The sequence below is a fragment of the Copadichromis virginalis genome, linkage group LG18 (genome assembly GCF_057382275.1).
Source record: "Copadichromis virginalis isolate Kocher_CV1m ecotype Utaka linkage group LG18, C_Virginalis_male_GT1.1, whole genome shotgun sequence".
NCBI lineage: Eukaryota > Metazoa > Chordata > Actinopteri > Cichliformes > Cichlidae > Copadichromis > Copadichromis virginalis.
The window spans coordinates 25,522,677-25,544,480 of NC_140635.1; the positions used below are offsets into that span (position 1 = coordinate 25,522,677).

General features: G+C 39.9%; 1 protein-coding gene across 2 annotated transcripts in view; it reads right to left on the reverse strand.

The window, feature by feature from the left end:
* Positions 1–21,804, reverse strand: part of gng12a (guanine nucleotide binding protein (G protein), gamma 12a) — a 45,601-nt gene that overhangs the window by 16,299 nt on the left and 7,498 nt on the right. The window contains exons 2-3 of one of the 2 annotated variants that reach the window (XM_085438450.1): positions 17,356–17,501; positions 17,142–17,234 (exon numbers count right to left, since the gene is read on the reverse strand). The exons of the other annotated variant lie outside the window; for it this stretch is intronic. The gene's annotated coding sequence lies outside the window, so the exon portion shown is untranslated. The remainder of the gene's footprint in view (positions 1–17,141; positions 17,235–17,355; positions 17,502–21,804) is intronic. 2 annotated transcript variants of the gene reach the window in all.

Here is a 21,804-nt window from a genome sequence, read left to right on the forward strand (position 1 = left end):
GAGCAATGCAGACGACTGGTCTATCCATACAGGAGGCGTCTAGAAGCTGTAATCACCAACAAAGGCTTTTCTACAAAGTATTGAATAAAGTGTGTTCAATACTTATTCCCTGTGTCATTTCACTTTATTTATTATGGTTTAACTTGTATACTTATATGTTCTGATTTGATTGTATGACTTCAATATTTGGCTTGATGGCAACATCTGGTGGAAATGTTGTGTCAATAGTCCACTTGGAAATCCCCTTACTGATAAAAATGCTGATGTGTCAAATACTTATTTTCCCCGCTGTATGTAAACGACTTTGTTGATGCTCAACAGCCTTTCAGACAGGACTCCTGGCTTTACATGCATGATGTCAAAATGCTAATAGCAGGACTTAAACTGACGCAGAAAGTTGCCCCAGTGATATTGTTAGCAGCTAGAGGGTATTCTAAAAATAGCCAGCAGCTCTTTGTTGGTACTGGCTGGTTGCAATTGGTTCAAGTTAAAAATGACACCCAACTGTAGCTGAATATGACCAATTTGGGCACCATCCAGATTAGCAAGGACTCGACAGCTTCCATGTAGTTGCCCGTGAGCCTCTGGTTCCCCAGTAATGGGTCATTATCGAGCCTGGAGCAGCCCAAAACAAACAGAGGCCTGTGGCAGATAATGCCCTCCGGACGTCATTGCAGACGCACAGAGAGTGACATGCAGGAGACATGGGCGACCTAGGCAGCGTCTCTCTCTGCGCTGCCCTCGGAAAACAAACAACATTGTTCTCCAAAAACTGAACAAAAGAAAGCTTAGTGCAAGCCGAGTGGAGTTTGCTGGAAATGGATGCAGGGAAGGAATGAATGGCGGGGCAGAGAGTTGTGTGCTTGCGACCGAGACTGAGGGAGAGATAAGAGTTTGTATGTGTGCAGGGGAGAGAGAGTTCAGCTGGAGAAAGCAAGCTGTGCAGCTGTGTGTATGTTGCATTTGGTCCTGTGCCAAATATCTGCTGCTAGAGACTGCTATAAAACTTAAAGCTATTGTGAGTGCTTTGCCTCTCGCCTCAGTCCCCCTTGCCTCTGAAAGCTACTATTCATGACGAAGGCAGAGAGATACTACACAATGGTGCTCCATTTCTGCCCCAACACTGCCTTGCCTATATGGAACAATAAACAGACGTATTCGGCCTTTCCAGGCGCCACCCCTGAGCTCAACAGACAACATTTATGTCGCTACTGCACCGATGGTGAAAAAGAAAAGGGCAAAGGTGTGTAGTTAGTTATGCCGCAGATTATGCCTGATCCCAGCTGGAGCCGATGCAGGAAGCGTTAAGCAACAGCATGCATGCATGGAATAATTGATAATGGCATAGACGTCACAAAGCTTATTAGAATACAACATAAAGGTTGTAAAGGAGATTGCTTTTTGAGCAAAGAGGAAATGGGATTAGTCAGCTGGTGACATAAATGGGGATGAGTGTGTGTGTGTGTAACAAAGATTAGGTGTGTAAGGAGGGGCAAAGTCCATTTATACAAGTGTATATCTGTAATGCCCCCTGTATGGCATTCAGGTATACACGTATATTATTTTAAAGCAAATTACTACAGAATCTGTTCTGAGGAAAGTTAAGCAAAATATAATATTCAAGTACTAAATCTTTTGTTGTTGATCAACAGCAGCCAACAGCCATGTAGATCAGGACAAAGGGAACAGTGGTGGAAAATGTGTGCGTTTGTTTTTCAGGATGCTCAGGTCAGAGAGAGAAAGAGAGAGGAAAAGAGAGAAAGAGGTTGAGAGAGAGGAGGGGAGCAAGGGAGGGCGAGCGCAAAAGAAAAGGGGACAAAGACAGAGAGATAGGAAAAGACAGAGGGAGATAAAAAGACAGACACATACAAAAAAGAAAAGAAGTAAGAAGAGAGGAAAAAGAAAAGATACATGGTAAATGACTTGGTTCTTCTTTCTACTCAAAGCGCTTTACCTCTCATCCACATTGTACAGGCATTTTTTTTCTGTGTAGAAGTGCTTTCTATCTAATATTCACACAGTCCTACGAGTTGCTCTCGATGCATTCGATATTGAATGCATCGAGAGCTCAGTATCCTTGGCATGCAGACTGGAGCAGCCAGTGATCGAATCACCAACCATCCTTGATGACCTGCTCTACTTCCTGAGCCACAGCTGCTCCTGCAACACACCTAGGCCCACCCAATAAACTGTAAAGACAGATATATATATATATATATATATATATATATATATATATATATATATATATATATATATCTGTCTATATCTATCTCTCTCTCTCTATATATATATATATATATATATATATATATATATATATATATATATATATATATATATATATATATATATATATATATATATATATATATATATATATATATATATATATATATATATATATATATATATATATATATATATATATATATATATACATACACATACATGCATGTGAGCAGGCTGGTGCATGGATATTCATAGGTGTTCCCTTTGCTTCTACTGTACTTTACCTTTATCATTTCTGCTGAATCACTGTATACATTGGCATGCCTTAGCCTTTATTACTCTGTTTGCTTTTCTAACAAATGTTATGAGCCATAAATGCAACTGGAACACAGCTCCAGGGGAACAGTGAGCACCTGCATCTACATTTAAGAACACTTGTATTTCCCATTAAAACTGACATGAGCCACTGTTGTGCCAGTGCCTCATTAATTCAGCAGATCCCCGAGAAGCCATGCTCACATGGTGAAATTTATTTGTGTGCAAACTTCTCACCTTTGTCATTACAGATCAGAAGTCACGAGGCCACATGGCTGTGGACTGTGGATGTTTTGAACTGCTTCCCTTACAAAAAACCTAGATAAGTGAAAAATAATCCAGAGGGCTATAGAAATCACAGAGAGGAGACGAAACCTTAAACACTTTAGAAGTGAAAGGAATCAGGCTCTTATGAAAATTTATAAACTATACCCAGGACACCAGTTTTTGCACAGTTTAAAAAACAAAACAAAACCTGAGCAACACCACCTGAGCATCAGCCTTCCTCCAGCTTACAAAAAGTGTGGGATGACTTTACGTGTCATGAAGAAGTCATGTGGGCTCATGTTTTATCTATTAGCAGTGACTGTACATGATTCAGAACCCAATGATCCCCATTATCTGCTGGTAAGAAGGGACATTACTGCACACGCAGGGACAGGAATGACAGGCATGTGGATAGCAGACAGATATCTCCACATGACCACTCAAGTTAAGTTGCATGAGAAGGCGACACACACACACACACACGCATACAGAAAAGAAAACAGAAACAAGCTCATAGAAAGTGTCAGCAGAGACAAGAGAAGTGCTGATCCCTGAGTTATTATTGGAAAATGCAGCAGTCACTCTGATAAATGCATACTCCTTATTGTGCTGACGTTAAAAACCTTATTAGACTTGATGCATACCAATATATTTCCTATTCCAAAGTGATTAGGACTATGGGGGCATAAGTACTTATTACAGTAAGCTCTGCATGCATTTACTGTGCCACTGTTTCAAAGTCCAGGTAAATGATTTTATCATCACTTTATGACAGCAGTGGAGGCCTCTGATAGGGTTGAGCGGGAAGAGGCGCAAGGTCAGGAGGACAAATGTTTATGATCAGGAATAATACACACGTCAGCACACAGCTATGTAAAGTCAAAGACCAAAATTGGACATGAATCTTGCAAGTTAAAGTTCCTTTCTGCTTTCTCTTCTGATTTTCATGCTATTGTTAAAACATACAAAAACTCATATTAGCATATATAGAAAACTTGCAGCGATATAAAGGACACAACTGCTGCATCTGAAAAATAAAGCATTGCAGTAAACCTGTATTCTTTTCAATGGCCAAGAAGTGGTTACAGCTGCAGTTTGCAATTACACTCCTGGTCCTATAGAAATTATGCGTATCGGACTTGACCTATACACTATGTTGTGATGAGTTTATGGTCTCATTTCATGTCACACTGAATAAAACATTTATTCAGCTTGGTCAGTTTATTTTTACACGACCATTATCTCTGTTAGGCTCAATGTCTAACGTCTTTGGATTGACAAGTTGCTAGCCAATAGGAGTGCAGTTTTACATTAAGCTCCACCCTTCACTTGTCAAAACAATGGCAATAGTGACTTTTACAGCATATTTTAGACTAGGAAACACTAGAGCCAGCATTTGCCGCAAATGTACCACAAATAACCATGCTGCATCTTGTGATGAGTCTACAAACCCACGCACACACAAAAAGGAACAAGTAACCATTTGAGATTCAGAAACTTGCAAGTGTGAAAAAATGTCATCACTGCATAAAATCCCACAAAAAACACCCAAAAGATAATGAAACACTAATGACATTCAGTAGGCATGTTGTCACTTTAAATTCCCCAAGTGCAACAGCCTCAAATTCCAGTAACGCCACAGAAAAAAAAATGGTGGTTTTGCTTTTGAAATGTCTTTCTTGTTCCTCTAATTACTTTTCAGACACTCAGATATAGATTCACCATGATTACAAGACATTTAGGCAGCAGGAACAAAAGTTTAAATTATGACGGTTAAAATCCAGAAAAAGAGGCAGACAGGATCTCAGACAGCCCGTTGACTTATAGTTAGATTGACTTACAATCACCCCCCTACTACACATACACACAAAGGAGCCCGAGTTACTATTAATCAGGGGCCACATGAATGGCTGCTCCTCCCTCCAACCACCGTGACTCTGTTCATCTAACAGTTTCAAAGACATGTCGGGTGCAGGAAGAGGCTCACACTGTGGGTCACAGTGAGGCCACTTCCTCTGCAGCCCACCCCAAATCCCCTCAAAAATTATGTTTGCCTCCTCCTCATCCTCCCTTCGTCTCCCTTTACTTCCTCTCTCTTCATGCTCCATCCACTTCTCAGCACTACAAGGTCACTAAGTTCACCCGGCTCATTCATGCGAGTAGTTTTGTTTATTTTTTAAAATGGACTATAGTCATTTAAAGAGACTCCAGTGGTGGACAAAAAAAAGAATTAGTCAAGACAATACACAGAAAATTGTGTGCCATAAGGTCATCGTAGAGCAACACACAGGAAATCAACAGAGCGAGAAGTGCTTCTGCAAATAGAGCTATACACAGAAATGTATGTGTGTGTGTGTTAATCAGATAGACTAACTGCAGTAACCGTTCATGAATGTTTAAATTGCTTATCCTGCAAATGATTTCTCCACTGAGAAAAATAAAATCTCCACATGATCAGATAACGGTGTGGTCTTTTGCAACAAGAAGTGCAGCGAGAGGGAACACTGCCTATTGGGAACAGTTCAAAAAGGTAGCTGCACAAGGAGTCGCTGTACAAGAAGCATTCCTGGACCAAATGTGAGGTCTTGCTGCACCACGAAGGAGCGAGTAACTCTATAAATCACAGCCAAACAAAGCCTTGATGTTGGTTTAAAAGAAAGTGAATTTGACAAGAGTGTGAATGAGACACCTGATCTGAGCGAATGAGAAGACACTGAGAATGTGGACAAGAAGATAGACAGCGACTGTGCATCTCACAGACACCTGCTTCTGCTCCAAACAGAAACTGAGCATAACAGACAAAAACTGTGGGGCCCGAAGAGTTTTTAAAAGTGAATAAAGGGGTGCGGGTTTTTCTCTCAAACACAGCGAGGACGCTTGTGGATGCAGAGCCCTCTGCTACAGGTGTCGAGGAGGGGTCCCAGCCAGGCCTCTGTGAGGAAGGACACACACTGGCCTTTGTTTGGGATGCCAGCAAACTTCCCCATAGACTCAGAAAGGCCCCCAAAGCAATGAAAGAATCCATCAAAGTGACACTGTTTCTCCAGCCCACTCGCACACGCCCAGACAGCTGAATTTAAAATGCTGATTGGACTGTGAGGATTATGAATGATTCATTTGTCATTGGACCCTTTAAGATAGGCTGCATGCTTCTGGTGCATCCTGAACTTTCCTTCAGTTAGTTAAAAATGGCATGCTGCTGACAGAGCACTGAACCCTACCCATATGTACATATTTAGGAGTTGCTATTACACCATTAATGCAATAAAGGTAGTCATAGCCAGCATTCCTTACTGCTGCCAGGCTGGCCTACCCACACGATCCTACAACAGGAAATGCCCATATTTGGGCCTCGGCCTTAAGAAATCCTGTGCATGTCAGAGGAAATAATTTGAGGAGTGTTTGTGAAGTAAAAAAAAAAAAAAAAAAAAAAAAAGGTATACCTTCCTGTGAGTGGGAGAACTTCAAAGCATTTTATATCCAGTCCAACCAGACAGAAGTTTACATGTTTCTACAGGAAACTCTACATTTTTTATGTACTTGCCAATCACAAGTGGAACAGCCCAAATGGTCATTATGCTTCCTATCACGGTGACATTAATCCATGGTCATGGGGTTGCATATAAGACTATGCATGAAGAAATCACAAGTCAAAAATATAAAAATAAACTCTGAAATAAGGTATTGCTCCTCTGACCTTTGTTATAAGATTAGAAATCCTTTACTGAGCCATGATCTTAACTGTATTACCAGCAAACAGTACATTACAAGTACATTACAAAGAGACTAAGGCTCGTCTGTCGGCCTTTGCGTTAATGGCGCTCTGCTTGTGTTGGTTACTATAGAGTCCTTCCAGTAAACAGTGCTGATACATAATCACAGTGCACACACGCACGCACCCATGCTATCTGAGCCGTCTAACAAGACAAATAAACGATCCCTGATTCACGTCAGAGGTGCAACATATGCAAAACAGACAATGCATGCTCACCTTGCAGGAAAAATTCCCTCACATACCCTTATGAGGAAAAAAAAGAAAGGAGGAAAGAAATGTAAAGGACAATAGGCAGGCATACACAGTGACATGAGGAGTGTGTGCGAGAAAGCAATCAAGATAAATGGCCTAGTTGTCACACAGAGCTGGACTCATAAAGGTAAAGAGACTAATATAAAATAATTTATTTAAATGTAAAAAGCATAGCTGCTGGAAAAATGATGCTTTGAATTAAAACATATTTTGGCAAATGCTTGCTTTTGCTGGGGTGGCACCAGCAGTAGGAGCACCAATGAAAATGACGGGCCTCTCAAGAGAGGCAGAAAAGCAGTCAGAGTGCACCACCTTGTGGCAGGAAGAAAGTACTGACAGCTGAACAACAGACCTCTTTAAGATCCAAAAAGTCTGAAGAGTTGTTTCGGGCCTGTTTCCAATGACTGCGACAGTATTTACTTTTGCTTTGATCTACTTTAAAGTGGTAAAAAGCAATCCACAGAGAACCTGTGCTCTCTGTTATTTATCCTCGCCATTACAGAAGGAACTGGCTTCAAATTATGTGAAGTATTCAAAACACACACACTGGGCTCTCAAGCAAAACCCACATAATGCGCTTTAAGGCCAACTCTTCTGTGAGAGAGACACTGTTTATTTGTTCTTAAAGAGGCCTGCTGATTGTTACGATGCTGCCAAACATCATCCGCTCCTGTGACATTACCACTGGGGAGGAAGCAGAGCATCACACAATAAAGCCAGAGAGGAACCCACATGGTGATAGTTTTGTTTTTTAAATACGTATATTTTTGTTTATGACACACACATCCCATCCTGGGAATGAAGCCAATGAATACTTCTGTGTCCTCCCTCATTTACACATTGTTCCCCTACCCTTACAAGAATAATCTGTCTTCTCTCCATTCTCTTCTATTCACTGACAATAACATACAGACATGTTTTTTTAAAGAAGAAAAGAAAAAAAAGCCTGAAGTAAGCGAGGCAAACAAAGTATTTACTTAATTTGTTAAATAAGTATTTATTAAATTAGTATTTGTCAGACAAGTTATTGTGAGAGTAGACCGAGGAGAATCCACCTTTGGTAACAGTATAACACACAGATTAGTTATGTGAAAACATCATTAATAAATGTGGGCAAAACAGAAACTACCTTGTTTTTATAACTATGTTATGAATACTATGTTGTTTACAGTAAGTCGGGGTTTCTAAATTAGCTAAAACTCTCTAATCTATCCTACATTAGTTGACGTTTTAGAGAAAAAATTTAAATAGGAACGAATTTTTAAAGACACGGCAGTGACCTTGCATTATCAGAACAGTTTGCACTTTTGCTTGTTAATGTTTGAGGTAAACTGTTTTTAAATCTGCACCACTGAGCTGTGTCTCTTCATCTTCTTAACGTCAATTCTTTATCAATTACAAGCCTCGCTGCTGAAGCATCCAGTGCCCATGTGTGTGCACTGTAACATCAGGACATGAAAAACACTGCACATTTACACGTTTTTCCTGGAACCTGTACCGTTTCCAATAGACAGTTTGGCAGAATATAAAGAAGATGATGTCAGATTATAGTAAAATATATTACTATTACTAGTATTACTATAGTTGTCTTTTTAGGGCTGCTAAGATTACATTTAGGGGTCCTTAAGCATCCATAAAAAGACTCTAAGCTCGACCGTGATGTCTGCAAATCAAGTGAGACCCAAACTGTAAACTTTTTAATAGTAATTTTCATATTGTAAATGAGTTATAGATAGAGTTAAAAACTAATAATTATTGATTGAATAAATCTACTAGAATAATCAATAGATCCATGAACTGTTGCAATTGTTTGACTCACTAATGTCCAAGAACACAACTCAACTGGACTGTCAGGCAGAACACTGACTGTATTATAGATACACTCACTGGACACTTCATTAGGTACAGCTTGCTAAGGGTTAGAAGGGTTGGACTTTAATTTCAGAACTGCCTTAATTCTTTGTGGCACAGATCCAACAAGGTATGGAAACATTCCTTAGTTTGGTCCATGATGGGTTACGGTGATGACATGATGATGACCTCACACAGTTGGTGCAGATTTGTCGACTACACATCCATGATGTGAATTACCACCACATCCCAAAGGTGCTCTAATAGATTGAAATCTGGTGAGTGTGGAGGTCATTTGACTACAGTGACCTCATTGTCGTGTTCAAGAAACCAGTTTGAGAGAATTTGAACTTTGTGATATGGCACAATGTCTATACTGTGGGCATAAAGTATTGGACATAGCCAGCAATACTCAGGTAGGCTGTGGCAGGGGTTAAAGGGTCCAACGTGTGCCAAGAAAATATCCCCAACACCATTAAACCTCCACCGAACTATTGATACGAGGCAGGATGGACTGCTTTCATGTTTCTTACATCTAACTGTGACCCTACTATCTGAATGTTGCAGCAGAAATTAAGTCATCACATATGATAACTAGGGGTGCAACGATACACAAAATTCACGGTTCGGTTCGGTTCGATACTTTGGTGTCACGGTTCGATATTTTTTCGATACAAAAAAATGTTCATGCCTTTTTAATTTGTCATTTATTAAAATTATAAATATATATTTTAACTCAAAAGTACAGTTTTTAAATTGAATGTTGCTGAAACAAAAGTAATAAAAAAAAATAAATATATCTCAGGGCTCTCAAAATTTCAAAATCACTGGTAGCCCTTCGAGCAGGGACTCTTCAGTTTTTGGTAGCCCAAAATAAATGTAAGTAGCCCGAATAAAAAAGAGAGTAATTTTTTGATTGATGTTTTGTTTCCTTTACAATGTTATACATTAAAGTATAATATTGTAAAGGAAACAAAACATTAATCAAAAAAATTGTTGAAAAACAAATTACAACATTGTATAAAAATTACAATCATCAACTCAAATACTTGGTTCTAATTGAACAGAAATTTCTATGAACTTGTAAGAACTGTGTAGGACATGAATCAGTCTGTGTCAGATCCTGAATTTGAAATTTCCGCTGAAGTCACGGGTAAGAGACAAGTGGAACCAAGATCTAGGCCATTTGCTTTTTGAAGTTTGCAAAGACTGCTAAATTTTGCCAGTGGTAGTTCACTCTTTGCAACATAGTACGCTGTTCTAAACAGATTTTTCAGGTTTATTTTTAGTATGTTATTTGCAATTGGTGTTTGTTCTGGGAAAGATATTGCAGACTGAGCAATAATGCATTTCTTGCATTTCTCATGGGTTCTAATGGGGGCCTTTCTTAAAATGACTGGTCCCAGTAACAAAGGTGCTTGTCGACTCAGAAATCGATAGAAAACCAACAACACACCTGGCAGAACATTATGTTATTTACACAGGTGCACATAAGTGGTCCGCATGTGCGCATTCGCTGTCAAAATAAAAGACGCGCACCAGATAAGAAGTTGCAACGCGCGTTTGCATCCATATAAAAAGCACTGTTTTTGTTCGCTAGAGTGGGATTTTCACGGCACATTCCGCACCACATCTCTGTGCATTCATCATTTGTTTGAAGCCAGCTCACCTCCTGCAACCACTTTTCCGAGAATACGTGCTTCTTTTGTGGTTCGGACTCCTTCTGACATTTGTTTGGAGGTGGAGGAACACCAAAGTAATTGCTTAAAGGAGCTTCTTCGACATCTTTTAGAGTTCTAAACAAATGTCTATCCTCCTCCAGAAAATCTTATGTATGCAAACACGCGTTGCAACTTCATATCTTGTGTGCGTTTTTTTATTTATTTTGACCACTTATGTGCAGCCCTGGTTATATAGCTCGTCATATTGCAGCCACAGAAATTATTTTGTCCATGAAACCATAAAGCTGCACTTTCTTTTCGCCTTATAGTCTGATTTGTCATAACTTTTCCATTTTGTGGTAAGCTTTTCTTTGGCTGTCACTTCTTCACTCTGACCTGTCTTATTTGGCTCAGCAGAACTAAAGTATAAATCCTGCTGCTTTTACACACACACACACACACACACACACACATAACGGTCAGCGATTCTCTGCGCGATCAACCTCTCATATGTTTAAGCTTGCTGCGGGAGATTTCACTTGTCATGTTTGCATAGTAAGCTAACGATTGATAAGACGATGTCAGAGAAATTGGTGCGCAAATTATCATCACTCACAGATCAGTACTGTCGCTCTCTATAGACAGTTCGCACGATTGCAAAGTGAAAGCAAAAAACAAGCGCAAATTCAAACGCGATTTCAATATGTCACATATTGACAGTGGCTCATCGATGCCAATGACATAATTACCCAGCTACATTTCTGAAAGAATGCAAAAGCATTGACATATATTTTTCCTTCCTACAATAGCCCGACGGGCAGAGCAGAGATAGATTTTGGTAGCCCGACTGAAAAAATCGCTAGCTCCGGGACGTCGGGCTAGCGATTTTGCAAGCCCTGTATCTGATTGAGGAATCACTCATCTTTGGAAAAGAGAGTTTATTACAGAGAAATGGCTCTTTCCAAAATAACAGCTATACTATCCGCTTCTTCTGGGCTATATTCTCAGCAGCATATTGTAGCGGGTCAGGGCTGTTTGGGGTTCTGTTTGTACAGTTATGTTTTGTTTATGTTGCCATAGTGACGGATGACGCCCTCTCGCTGCGACGGTGTGTCCTTCCGGGGTCAGAGGGCGCCCTGTGTGTTGTTGTTGTTGCTGTGCTGTTGCCGCGCTGAGCAGTTAGCTAGCGGCAGTGTTCTTCTGCAGATGTCAATAAACGGCTGTGCTCCCTGGCTAGCTCACGGGAAGCAAGACCAAACGACACCTCCGTCTCCTCGTTGTCTGAGCTCACCACATTGGTGTCAGAAGTGGGATGATGGTGGCACCCCATGTTCTGACCCGAGTGACTTTTCCCCCGCCGGTCGTGACCGGCCGGTGCGCCAAAAGAGGGCACCTGGACATTTGCAGGACTTTGTGTGGGGTAATGGGGTCGTCGGGGACGACTGACCCCTTAGGTGGGGGCTATGTAGCGGGTCAGTGCTGTTCGGGGTTCTGTTTGTACAGTTATGTTTTGTTTATGTTGCCATAGTGACGGGTGACGCCCTCTCTCTGCGACGGTGTGTCCTTCCGGGGTCAGAGGGCGCCCTGTGTGTTGTTGTTGCTGTGCTGTTGCCGCGCTGAGCAGTTAGCTAGCGGCAGTGTTCTTCTGCAGATGTCAATAAACGGCTGTGCTCCCTGGCTAGCTCACGGGAAGCAAGACCAAACGACACCTCCGTCTCCACCTTGTCTGAGCTCGCCACAATATTAAACATATCAGGTCCCCATAAGGAGAATCATGTGCTAACGGCAATCTAAATGACTCGGGTAAAGTTTGTAGCATGCATTCAATTCAATTCAATTTTTATTTATATAGCGCCAAATCACAACAAAAGTCGCCTCAAGGCGCTTCATAGATAGCATGCTTGTTGTTTTTGTCTGCTTCCACTTGTCTTTGCACTAGGATGATGTCGGCGTAAACACGCAGTCATATTCGTTGTGTTCCCACTAGTGCTGTCAGCATTAATCTCGTTGAAATGACGTTAACGCCACAACACGGCAAATCTCCGTTAATGAGCTACCCCTGATCGCCCAGAGTGTGGGGCTAGACGGCCAACACGTTAACGAGCTAACTGCGCTAACACACTAGTTCCCACCCATGTAATTGAGCATTGCGTGGCACATCCAACATACTGTTTTACTTTAGTCCATGACGCACTTACCTTCAGGGTCATACCTCACATGAAAACCAAAATAATTCCAAACGCCAGATCTGAATGAGGGTGGGAGAGGTTCAATTTGCCATGTTGCAAGGAGAGCTTAACTTCTGTCTCGCTAGCTTGCCCTGCGCTCTTCTTTCTGACGATGCTGTCTGTGTTGAGTGCTCAGTGGATCTGCGCTTGACAGTACAGCCTAGGCGGAGTAGTCGAACGCAGATTCACTGAGCGCTCAACACAGACAGCATCGTCAGAATGAAAGTTGATAAAATAAATTACAAATGTTGTATTGTTCGATACATATGCGTACCGAACCGAAAGCACTGTATTGAACGGTTCAATATCGATATGAGTATCGTTGCACCCTTAATGATAACATGTACAGTTTGGTTAAGCTTGTTTAAATTGTAGTCTTAGTTTCTAAGTTGACAGGAGTGGTACCTGGTGTGGTGTTCTGCTGTTGTAGCCCATCAGCTTCAAGGTTCCATGTGATTTGTGCTCAGAGTCAGTTATGCTTTCCTATCAACTCAAAGCAGTCTGCTCATTCTCCTGTGGCATCAACAAGGCATTTTCACCCAGGAAACTGCTGCTCACTGGATATTTTAGGACCCTGTAAACCCTAGAGATGGTTATGTGGGAAAATCCCATCAGTTCAGCAGTTTCTGAAATACTCAGGCCAGCCTGTCTGACACCAACAACCATGCTACATTCAAAGTCACTTAAATCACCTTTTTTCCCCTCATTCTGATGCTCAGTTAAACTTTAGCAGGCGGTGTTTACCGTGTCTACATGCCTAAATGTATTATATTGCTGCCACGTGATTGACTAATAACATATGTGTGTTAACGACTAGTTGCAAAGGTATACCCAGTAAAGTGTCTGGTGAATGTACATATGTGTGCATTTAATCTGCACACAGAATCAAAAAATAGTAAAAACAAAATGTCCACTGCATTTATACAAATTTGAAATAGCAAAAATAAATGAATAAATAAGACTAAAATACACAAAACATTATTTACAAGGTCACATAGGAAACTGCTCATTAATAATGGCCCAAATGGATTTAATTGCTTCAGTTTCAATGTCTTGGTTTTAGTATTGAGACACTGTAGCAGTGTAGTACAAAGCCACCATTAATGCCGTCACCTGTGCTTTTCCCACTGTATGAAAAAGGCCTACTGAGAAAGCAATCCTCAAATCTAGGAAGCTAGAAGCATTTAACCCTTATAATTATGCAATTATTGGTTATAAGAAGTTTTGGCAACTCTTTTGTAGAGAGGTTCCTCCCAAATACTGCAGAGCATTGAGCTCCCTAGCCCATCGACTAACCTTTACACTTTGTGGGACAGCTACAAATCTAACCTCACATTAAAGTGAGGTTACAAGGAACTTCAACCTTGGACATAGTTTACACTCCAAACACACCTATCTTATCTGCTTTCCCTCTCCTGTCCAACCAGAGATCGGGATGAACAGCTATGTACTGGCAACAAACTGAGGCCTGCTCACCAACCTCAACACAAAAAGGGCTCATATGTCAATGTGTGCACTTACAGCATCAGTTTTAAGGTATTACTCAACAGTTAAAGAAAACAAAACTTTAACCTGAAGCTATAAGGAAAAGAACAGACTCAAGATGGCATTGTTGAGTTGACTTGTTAAATCACTCTCACTATAGGCTGGTTTTGTGCAGACTTTCATACACCAACAAAAATATTCGTTCAAAATCTAGTTTTGGCTTACAGAGGCATGTTATTACAAGCCCGAAGCGCTTTGCAGGTACCATCAGTCACGGCATACCAAGAACTCTCATAAGTCACTGCCTAAAATTTCCTTTTTAGAACAAAAGTCAGTAAAAAACAACCTAAAGTGGTTTTCACTGTTTTTACCGGAACAAATGCAAAAATTGAGTCAAGCAAAATCTAAATTGTGCAACTCAGTATGCATTTAAATGATAAAGTAAGCTGGTGATTTCAGTCTCTGAGGTTGGAAGTGTTAGGCAATTAATCAAAGAGTCCGAAGCCAGAGGCATAAATCAATAATAACCATTTAGGCCAGGGGTGTCAAACTCAAATACACAGTGGGCCAAAATTCAAAATGGAACAAAGTCGCGGGCTAACATTAATATTTATTGAAAAAAAAAACTTCCTCCAGATATAAGAATGAATTTTTTCTTATGGACTCAAACAAGTTTAGTTGAAAAACTGAATATGGAACAGCAAAGCTTAATACTAAACAATATATATATTAGCTGTATAATACCAGTAGGCCAGCTCTAATAGTAATTTGGTATGGCTTCGCGGGCCAAATTACACCTATGATTTAGGCAATTTATCAAAAAACAAAATAGCAAAAAACAAAAAACAAAACACATGCTAATTCAAGTTTCTTGTTTTAATCTAGATGAGTTTTTTATTTTTGAAGTCTATTTTGAAGAGTTTTCATCATTATTTTGGACAGGGCAGTACAGAATGACATCCAGCAAGTGGCCCAGGACAGACTTGAACCTGAGGATCTGCAGTAGTGTGAGTTATATCATTGCTTCTTCTACAATTTTATATGACTGCTGACTCAATGTTTTGCTGCTGAGCTTCTGTGTATTTCTTACACTTGAAAAAAAATACCAAGAAAACCTAAAAGATATTTAAAACAACTTCTGTATATAAAACACTGGCAATACAGGGAGTGCAGAATTATTAGGCAAATGAGTATTTTGTCCACATCATCCTCTTCATGCATGTTGTCTTACTCCAAGCTGTATAGGCTCAAAAGCCTACTACCAATTAAGCATATTAGGTGATGTGCATCTCTGTAATGAGAAGGGGTGTGGTCTAATGACATCAACACCCTATATCAGGTGTGCATAATTATTAGGCAACTTCCTTTCCTTTGGCAAAATGGGTCAAAAGAAGGACTTGACAGGCTCAGAAAAGTCAAAAATAGTGAGATATCTTGCAGAGGGATGCAGCAGTCTCAAAATTGCAAAGCTTCTGAAGCGTGATCATCGAACAATCAAGCGTTTCATTCAAAATAGTCAACAGGGTCGCAAGAAGTGTGTGGAAAAACCAAGGCGCAAAATAACTGCCCATGAACTGAGAAAAGTCAAGCGTGCAGCTGCCAAGATGCCACTTGCCACCAGTTTGGCCATATTTCAGAGCTGCAACATCACTGGAGTGCCCAAAAGCACAAGGTGTGCAATACTCAGAGACATGGCCAAGGTAAGAAAGGCTGAAAGACGACCACCACTGAACAAGACACACAAGCTGAAACGTCAAGACTGGGCCAAGAAATATCTCAAGACTGGTTTTTCTAAGGTTTTATGGACTGATGAAATTAGAGTGAGTCTTGATGGGCCAGATGGATGGGCCCGTGGCTGGATTGGTAAAGGGCAGAGAGCTCCAGTCCGACTCAGACGCCAGCAAGGTGGAGGTGGAGTACTGGTTTGGGCTGGTATCATCAAAGATGAGCTTGTGGGGCCTTTTCGGGTTGAGGATGGAGTCAAGCTCAACTCCCAGTCCTACTGCCAGTTTCTGGAAGACACCTTCTTCAAGCAGTGGTACAGGAAGAAGTCTGCATCCTTCAAGAAAAACATGATTTTCAAGCAGGACAATGCTCCATCACACGCGTCCAAGTACTCCACAGCGTGGCTGGCAAGAAAGGGTATAAAAGAAGAAAAACTAATGACATGGCCTCCTTGTTCACCTGATCTGAACCCCATTGAGAACCTGTGGTCCATCATCAAATGTGAGATTTACAAGGAGGGAAAACAGTACACCTCTCTGAACAGTGTCTGGGAGGCTGTGGTTGCTGCTGCACGCAATGTTGATGGTGAACAGATCAAAACACTGACAGAATCCATGGATGGCAGGCTTTTGAGTGTCCTTGCAAAGAAAGGTGGCTATATTGGTCGCTGATTTGTTTTTGTTTTGTTTTTGAATGTCAGAAATGTATATTTGTGAATGTGGAGATGTTATATTGGTTTCACTGGTAAACATACATAATTGAAATGGGTATATATTTGTTTTATGTTAAGTTGCCTAATAATTATGCACAGTAATAGTCACCTGCACACACAGATATCCCCCTAAAATAGCTAAAACTAAAAACAAACTAAAAACTACTTCCAAAAACATTCAGCTTTGATATTAATGAGTTTTTTGGGGTTCATTGAGAACATGGTTGTTGTTCAATAATAACATTATTCCTCAAAAATACAACTTGCCTAATAATTCTGCACTCCCTGTAAGTCTGGGCAAGGGATGTCAATCTATTATTAGATCCATGAACAGTTGAAAATCTACATAAATTCTGATACTTCTATACACTGGAACAGAGAAAAATTTAAATATGTCGCTGAATAGAAACAGATCGACTTCATTCAGTATTATTGATGTCGAAGTAAGCATTTCTGCTTCATGTCTGATTGCACACCCTGTTTTTTGTTTGAGTCAATATTGTCTACACTGCTAAATAAGGCTTATTTTAAAGAAAATATGAGCTGTGTCACTGAGCAGAAAGCTGCAGAGGTAAAGAAATCCGTGGCTTTTCCTCTCACATGGATGTTAGATGCTCCGTGTTTGGCACTAGTTTTACCTTTGTGTCTGTCGCCTGTGTCCTCCACTCAGACTGACAAACACAATAATAGGATCTCTACAGCTTGAACCCAGCTTCAGGGACCAGTGTATCCTTGAAACAACAAGCAGACAGAGTCAGCAAAGGCTGAGACACGGCGGTGAATCAGAATCAGAAAGCCTTGACACATTTACTGAAACGGGGGGAAATTAGGTCTGCGCGCTACCTTTCTTACCTATCTGAGATGGTTGCTATGACAACACTTCCTGCTTAGCAAATGTGTACATGTCAGGCTGATGTCAACCTGATTAGTACATGAGCACACAGAGCGCCTCACTTCCTGAAGGCAGCAGTGAATAAACCACTTTCATCTACAACCACCTTTGAAACACACAAAACAAAAAAAATTATTAATTAATAAAACAGCATCTTAGAAAACACTTCGGCTATAAAGTACGTGTTTCACCAAGTTGGCCCATTTTTAGCCAATAAGAAAGGACTGAGTTATGCCTGGGATTTCATAAAAGCAAGTGACTGTGCTGCCAAACCAACACATGGGTGTGACTGTATATCCGCAGTGTCACCACCACTCCTCTGAGTACATCTGCTGCTGGGTAGGGTGAATTTCAAGCAAACCAGACACTGTAGGCTCAGCCTTGTGACTACCAACTTACACAATGCAGTGCATACACAGACACACACCGCAAACATCAAGCTGGAGCAGCCTTTGAGGCTCAGAGTGTATCTTTGCATACTGTATAGCTGAAGTGGAAGAAAATCATCACTGAAAAGACAACGTTGTGGAGTTCTTAGTGAAACAAAAGAGAGGAAAAACTGCATAAAACCCTAACATGAGTGACATTTTTCAGTCTTGTAAAAATAGAATAAATATATTTCTTCATATACATGGCGCATGACAACCCAGAAAACAGTTTTATTTTTTTACATATATATAAACATATATATATTAGGGGTGCAACGATACACAAAATTCACGGTTCGGTTCGGTTCGATACTTTGGTGTCACGGTTCGATATTTTTTCGATACAAAAAAAATGTTCATGCATTTTTAATTTGTCATTTATTAAAATTATAAATATATATATTTTAACTCAAAAGTACAGTTTTTAAATTTAACCCTAACCCTTGTGCATGTTTTTTATTTTGACAGCGAATGCGCACCTGCGGACCACTTATGTGCAGCCCTGGTTATTTAGCTCATCATATTGCAGCCACAGAAATTATTTTGTCCATGAAACCATAAAGCTGCACTTTCTTTTTGCCTTATAGTCTGATTTGTCATAACTTCTCCGTTTTGTGGTAAGCTTTTCTTTGGCTGTCACTTCTTCACCCTGACCTGTCTTATTTGGCTCAGCAGAACTGAAATGCTTTTACACACGCACTCACATAAGCTCAGCGATTCTCTGCGCGATCAACCTCTCACATGTTTAAGCTGCGGGAGATTTCACTTGTCATGTTTGCATAGTAAGCTAACGATTAATAAGACGATGTCAGAGGAATTGGTGCACAAATTATCATCACTCACAGATCAGTGCTGTTGCTCTCTATACACAGTTCGCACGATTGCAAAGTGAAAGCAAAAAAACAAGCGCAAATTCAAACGCGACTTCAATATGTCACATATTGACAGTGGCTCACCGATGCCAATGACATAATTACCCAGCTACATTTCTGAAAGAATGCAAAAGCATTGACATATATTTTTCCTACAATAGCCCGACGGGCAGGGAAGAGATAGATTTTGGTAGCCCGACTGAAAAAAATCGCTAGCTCCGGGACGTCGGGCTAGCGATATTGCAAGCCCTGTATCTGATTGAGGAATCACTCATCTTTGGAAAAGAGAGTTTATTACAGAGAAATGGCTCTTTCCAAAATAAAAGCTGTACTATCCGCTTCTTCTGGGCTATATTCTCAGCAGCATAAGGAGAATCATGTGCTAACAGCGGTCTAAATGACTCGGCTAAAGTTAGTAGCATGCTTGCTTGTTTTTTGTCTGCTTCCACTTGTCTTTGCACTAGGATGATGTCGGCGTAAATGTGCAGTCATATTCGTTGTGTTCCCACTAGTGCTTTCAGGTTAATCTCGTTGAAATGACCTTAACGCCACAACACGGCAAATCTCCTTAACGAGCTACCGCCGATCGCTCCGTGCATGGGGCTAGACGGCCAACACGTTAACGAGCTAACTGCGCTAACACACTAGTTCACACCAATGTAATTGAGCATTGCATGGCACATCCAACATACTGTTTTACTTTAGTCCATGACTCGCTTACCTTCAGGGTCATACGTCACATGAAAACCAAAATAATTCCAAACGCCAGATCTGAATGAGGTTCAATTTGCCTGTTGCAAGGAGAGCTTAACTTCTGTCTCGCTAGCTTGCCCTGCGCTCTTCCTTCTGACTATGCTGTCTGTGTTGAGCGCTCAGTGGATCTGCGCTGGACAGTGCAGCCTAGGCGGAGTAGTCGAACACAGATTCACTGAGCGCTCAACACAGACAGCATCGTCAGAAGGAAAATTGATAAAATAAATTACAAATGTTGTATTGTTCGATACATATGCGTACCGAACCGAAAGCACTGTATTGAACGGTTCAATATCGATACGAATATCGTTGCACCCCTAATATATATATATACACACACTATGATAACCTTTGTCATCCTAATAACAAATCTTGGCAGCCATCAAAGATCTTGGCCTTTTACCAAAGGAAAATCACCTGGACTGTGATAAAAACCATCAACCATTATGTTTTTAAGTACAGCTTAAGTACTTAAACAAAGGCTCTTTGTCTTCACTATATGCTGGCCAGTCATGCTTACACGTACATGTATAGGGACCCCGTAAATAGATATGACACCAGGCTCATAAAAAAAAACAAAATAACAATAAAGAATAGTCTTCATGTACACAAAAAAGGAAGAGAGAGAAGATTCATGTCCAGGAATGTGAATCAAAAGAGTTGTATAGACTCCTGTGAGACTGTTTAGACTTTTTTTTTTTAAGTTCTGGATTTTGACCTTCAGCGTAAGAGCAGAGATAAGAGACTGCCAAATAAGAGTGGACAACACACATAAAACTATCTGTACATTTTATAGAAGATCCATCAGGAATGTATTAATGAAATCTGCCATTTCACAATATTGACAGAACACAGAGTCTTTCTGTTTAAGCTGATATCAAACACCTCATCACCTTGTTTATTTGATTTCTTCAGTATAAATGTTGCCAGTTTTACACCATTTTACCAAGACATTTAATAAAGTTTTCCTTTAATCTAAGGACTGTTTTGAGTTATTTATTAATAAAATGCTGCGGCTTTGCAGAGTAAACTATGCAACATTTTCGGTGTCTGACGATGATGTCAGGACCAGCTAATGTTTGGTTTTTTTCAACACTTTCAACACTCAACAATGATTACTTCCGTGAAGACACGAAAGCAACTATCTGGCAATTGCTGACTAATGATTTCAAAGTTTGTTATAGATTGTGAATAATCAGTAATCAGATGATTATTACTATTTGTCAGTGATCAGAGAAAGAAAATTAGGACTTAAGTAGGAGAGAATTACTCATTTATACCACTGATGAAGGTTGCTTACTTCTTTAAAATGTCACATGGCGAGAAATGCATTTTTACTTCTCAGAAATGATGGTTTGAATAACTCTTAATATTCATTTTAGCCAACAAAAAAAGCCTTTAAAAAAGTGTGAAGAATCAGAAACAGCAAATTCCTCATACAGTACTGATCCAAAGTCTTTATCCACCCCTCATTTCTTTATATTTTGGTAGGAAAATTAGAAATAACTGTGTGATGTTTTTGAAGCAGCTGCAAACATCTATAAAAATACAGTATACAAGGCAAAAACAGAGCTTCTACAATTCTAACAAGCTTAAAAGTCAGTATTTGGTATGACCATTCTCTAACACAGGCTAAACTCTCTGAGGCAGCTTTCCTTTCATTAGTGTGAATGCTTGAAAAGCATTCACAGTATTGTTATTCTAATCTTTATTATTAGTGTGAATGCTTGAAAAGCATTCACAGTATTGTTATTCTAATCTTTATTATTATTATATTTTATTATTTTTCCGTACGTTTTTTGAAAGCCTACTCCTTCAAAACCGTTCAACTTAGAAAAACCATTCAAACATCGTTAGATTCCTATTCTTTTGGACAACACTGCTTCTATTTTTCATATTTTTAACATTTATATTTTTAATTTTATTCAACTTTATTCAACAAAAATTCAACAAAAATTTATAATGTATTTCAATGGGGAGACCCTTCAAATCCTCATTCAACTTACTCATTTTTAAACTCTTACTACTTCCACATACATTGACATAGAGCCACCATTCAAACTTTAAAACGAAGACAAGACATTCAACTATTCAACTTGTATTTATCTTTTCAATATCTATTATACTTTTTCTTCAGTTCCAGTTTAAGTTTCATGATGTTTTTTCACCCGTTTCAGAGTTTATAATGGGTGTGTATGGGACGGAATGTTGGGGCTAGAGTGAGAGAGCTCAACTGCTAGAGTGAGAGGAGCAAAAAAATTAATCTTAAAATCTTTTTTAAAACTGCTGCTGTGTCCACAGCGTTTGCTCTACAGGTATGATTTTACCCTCAAAACGTAGCCATGGCTGTCCTCTT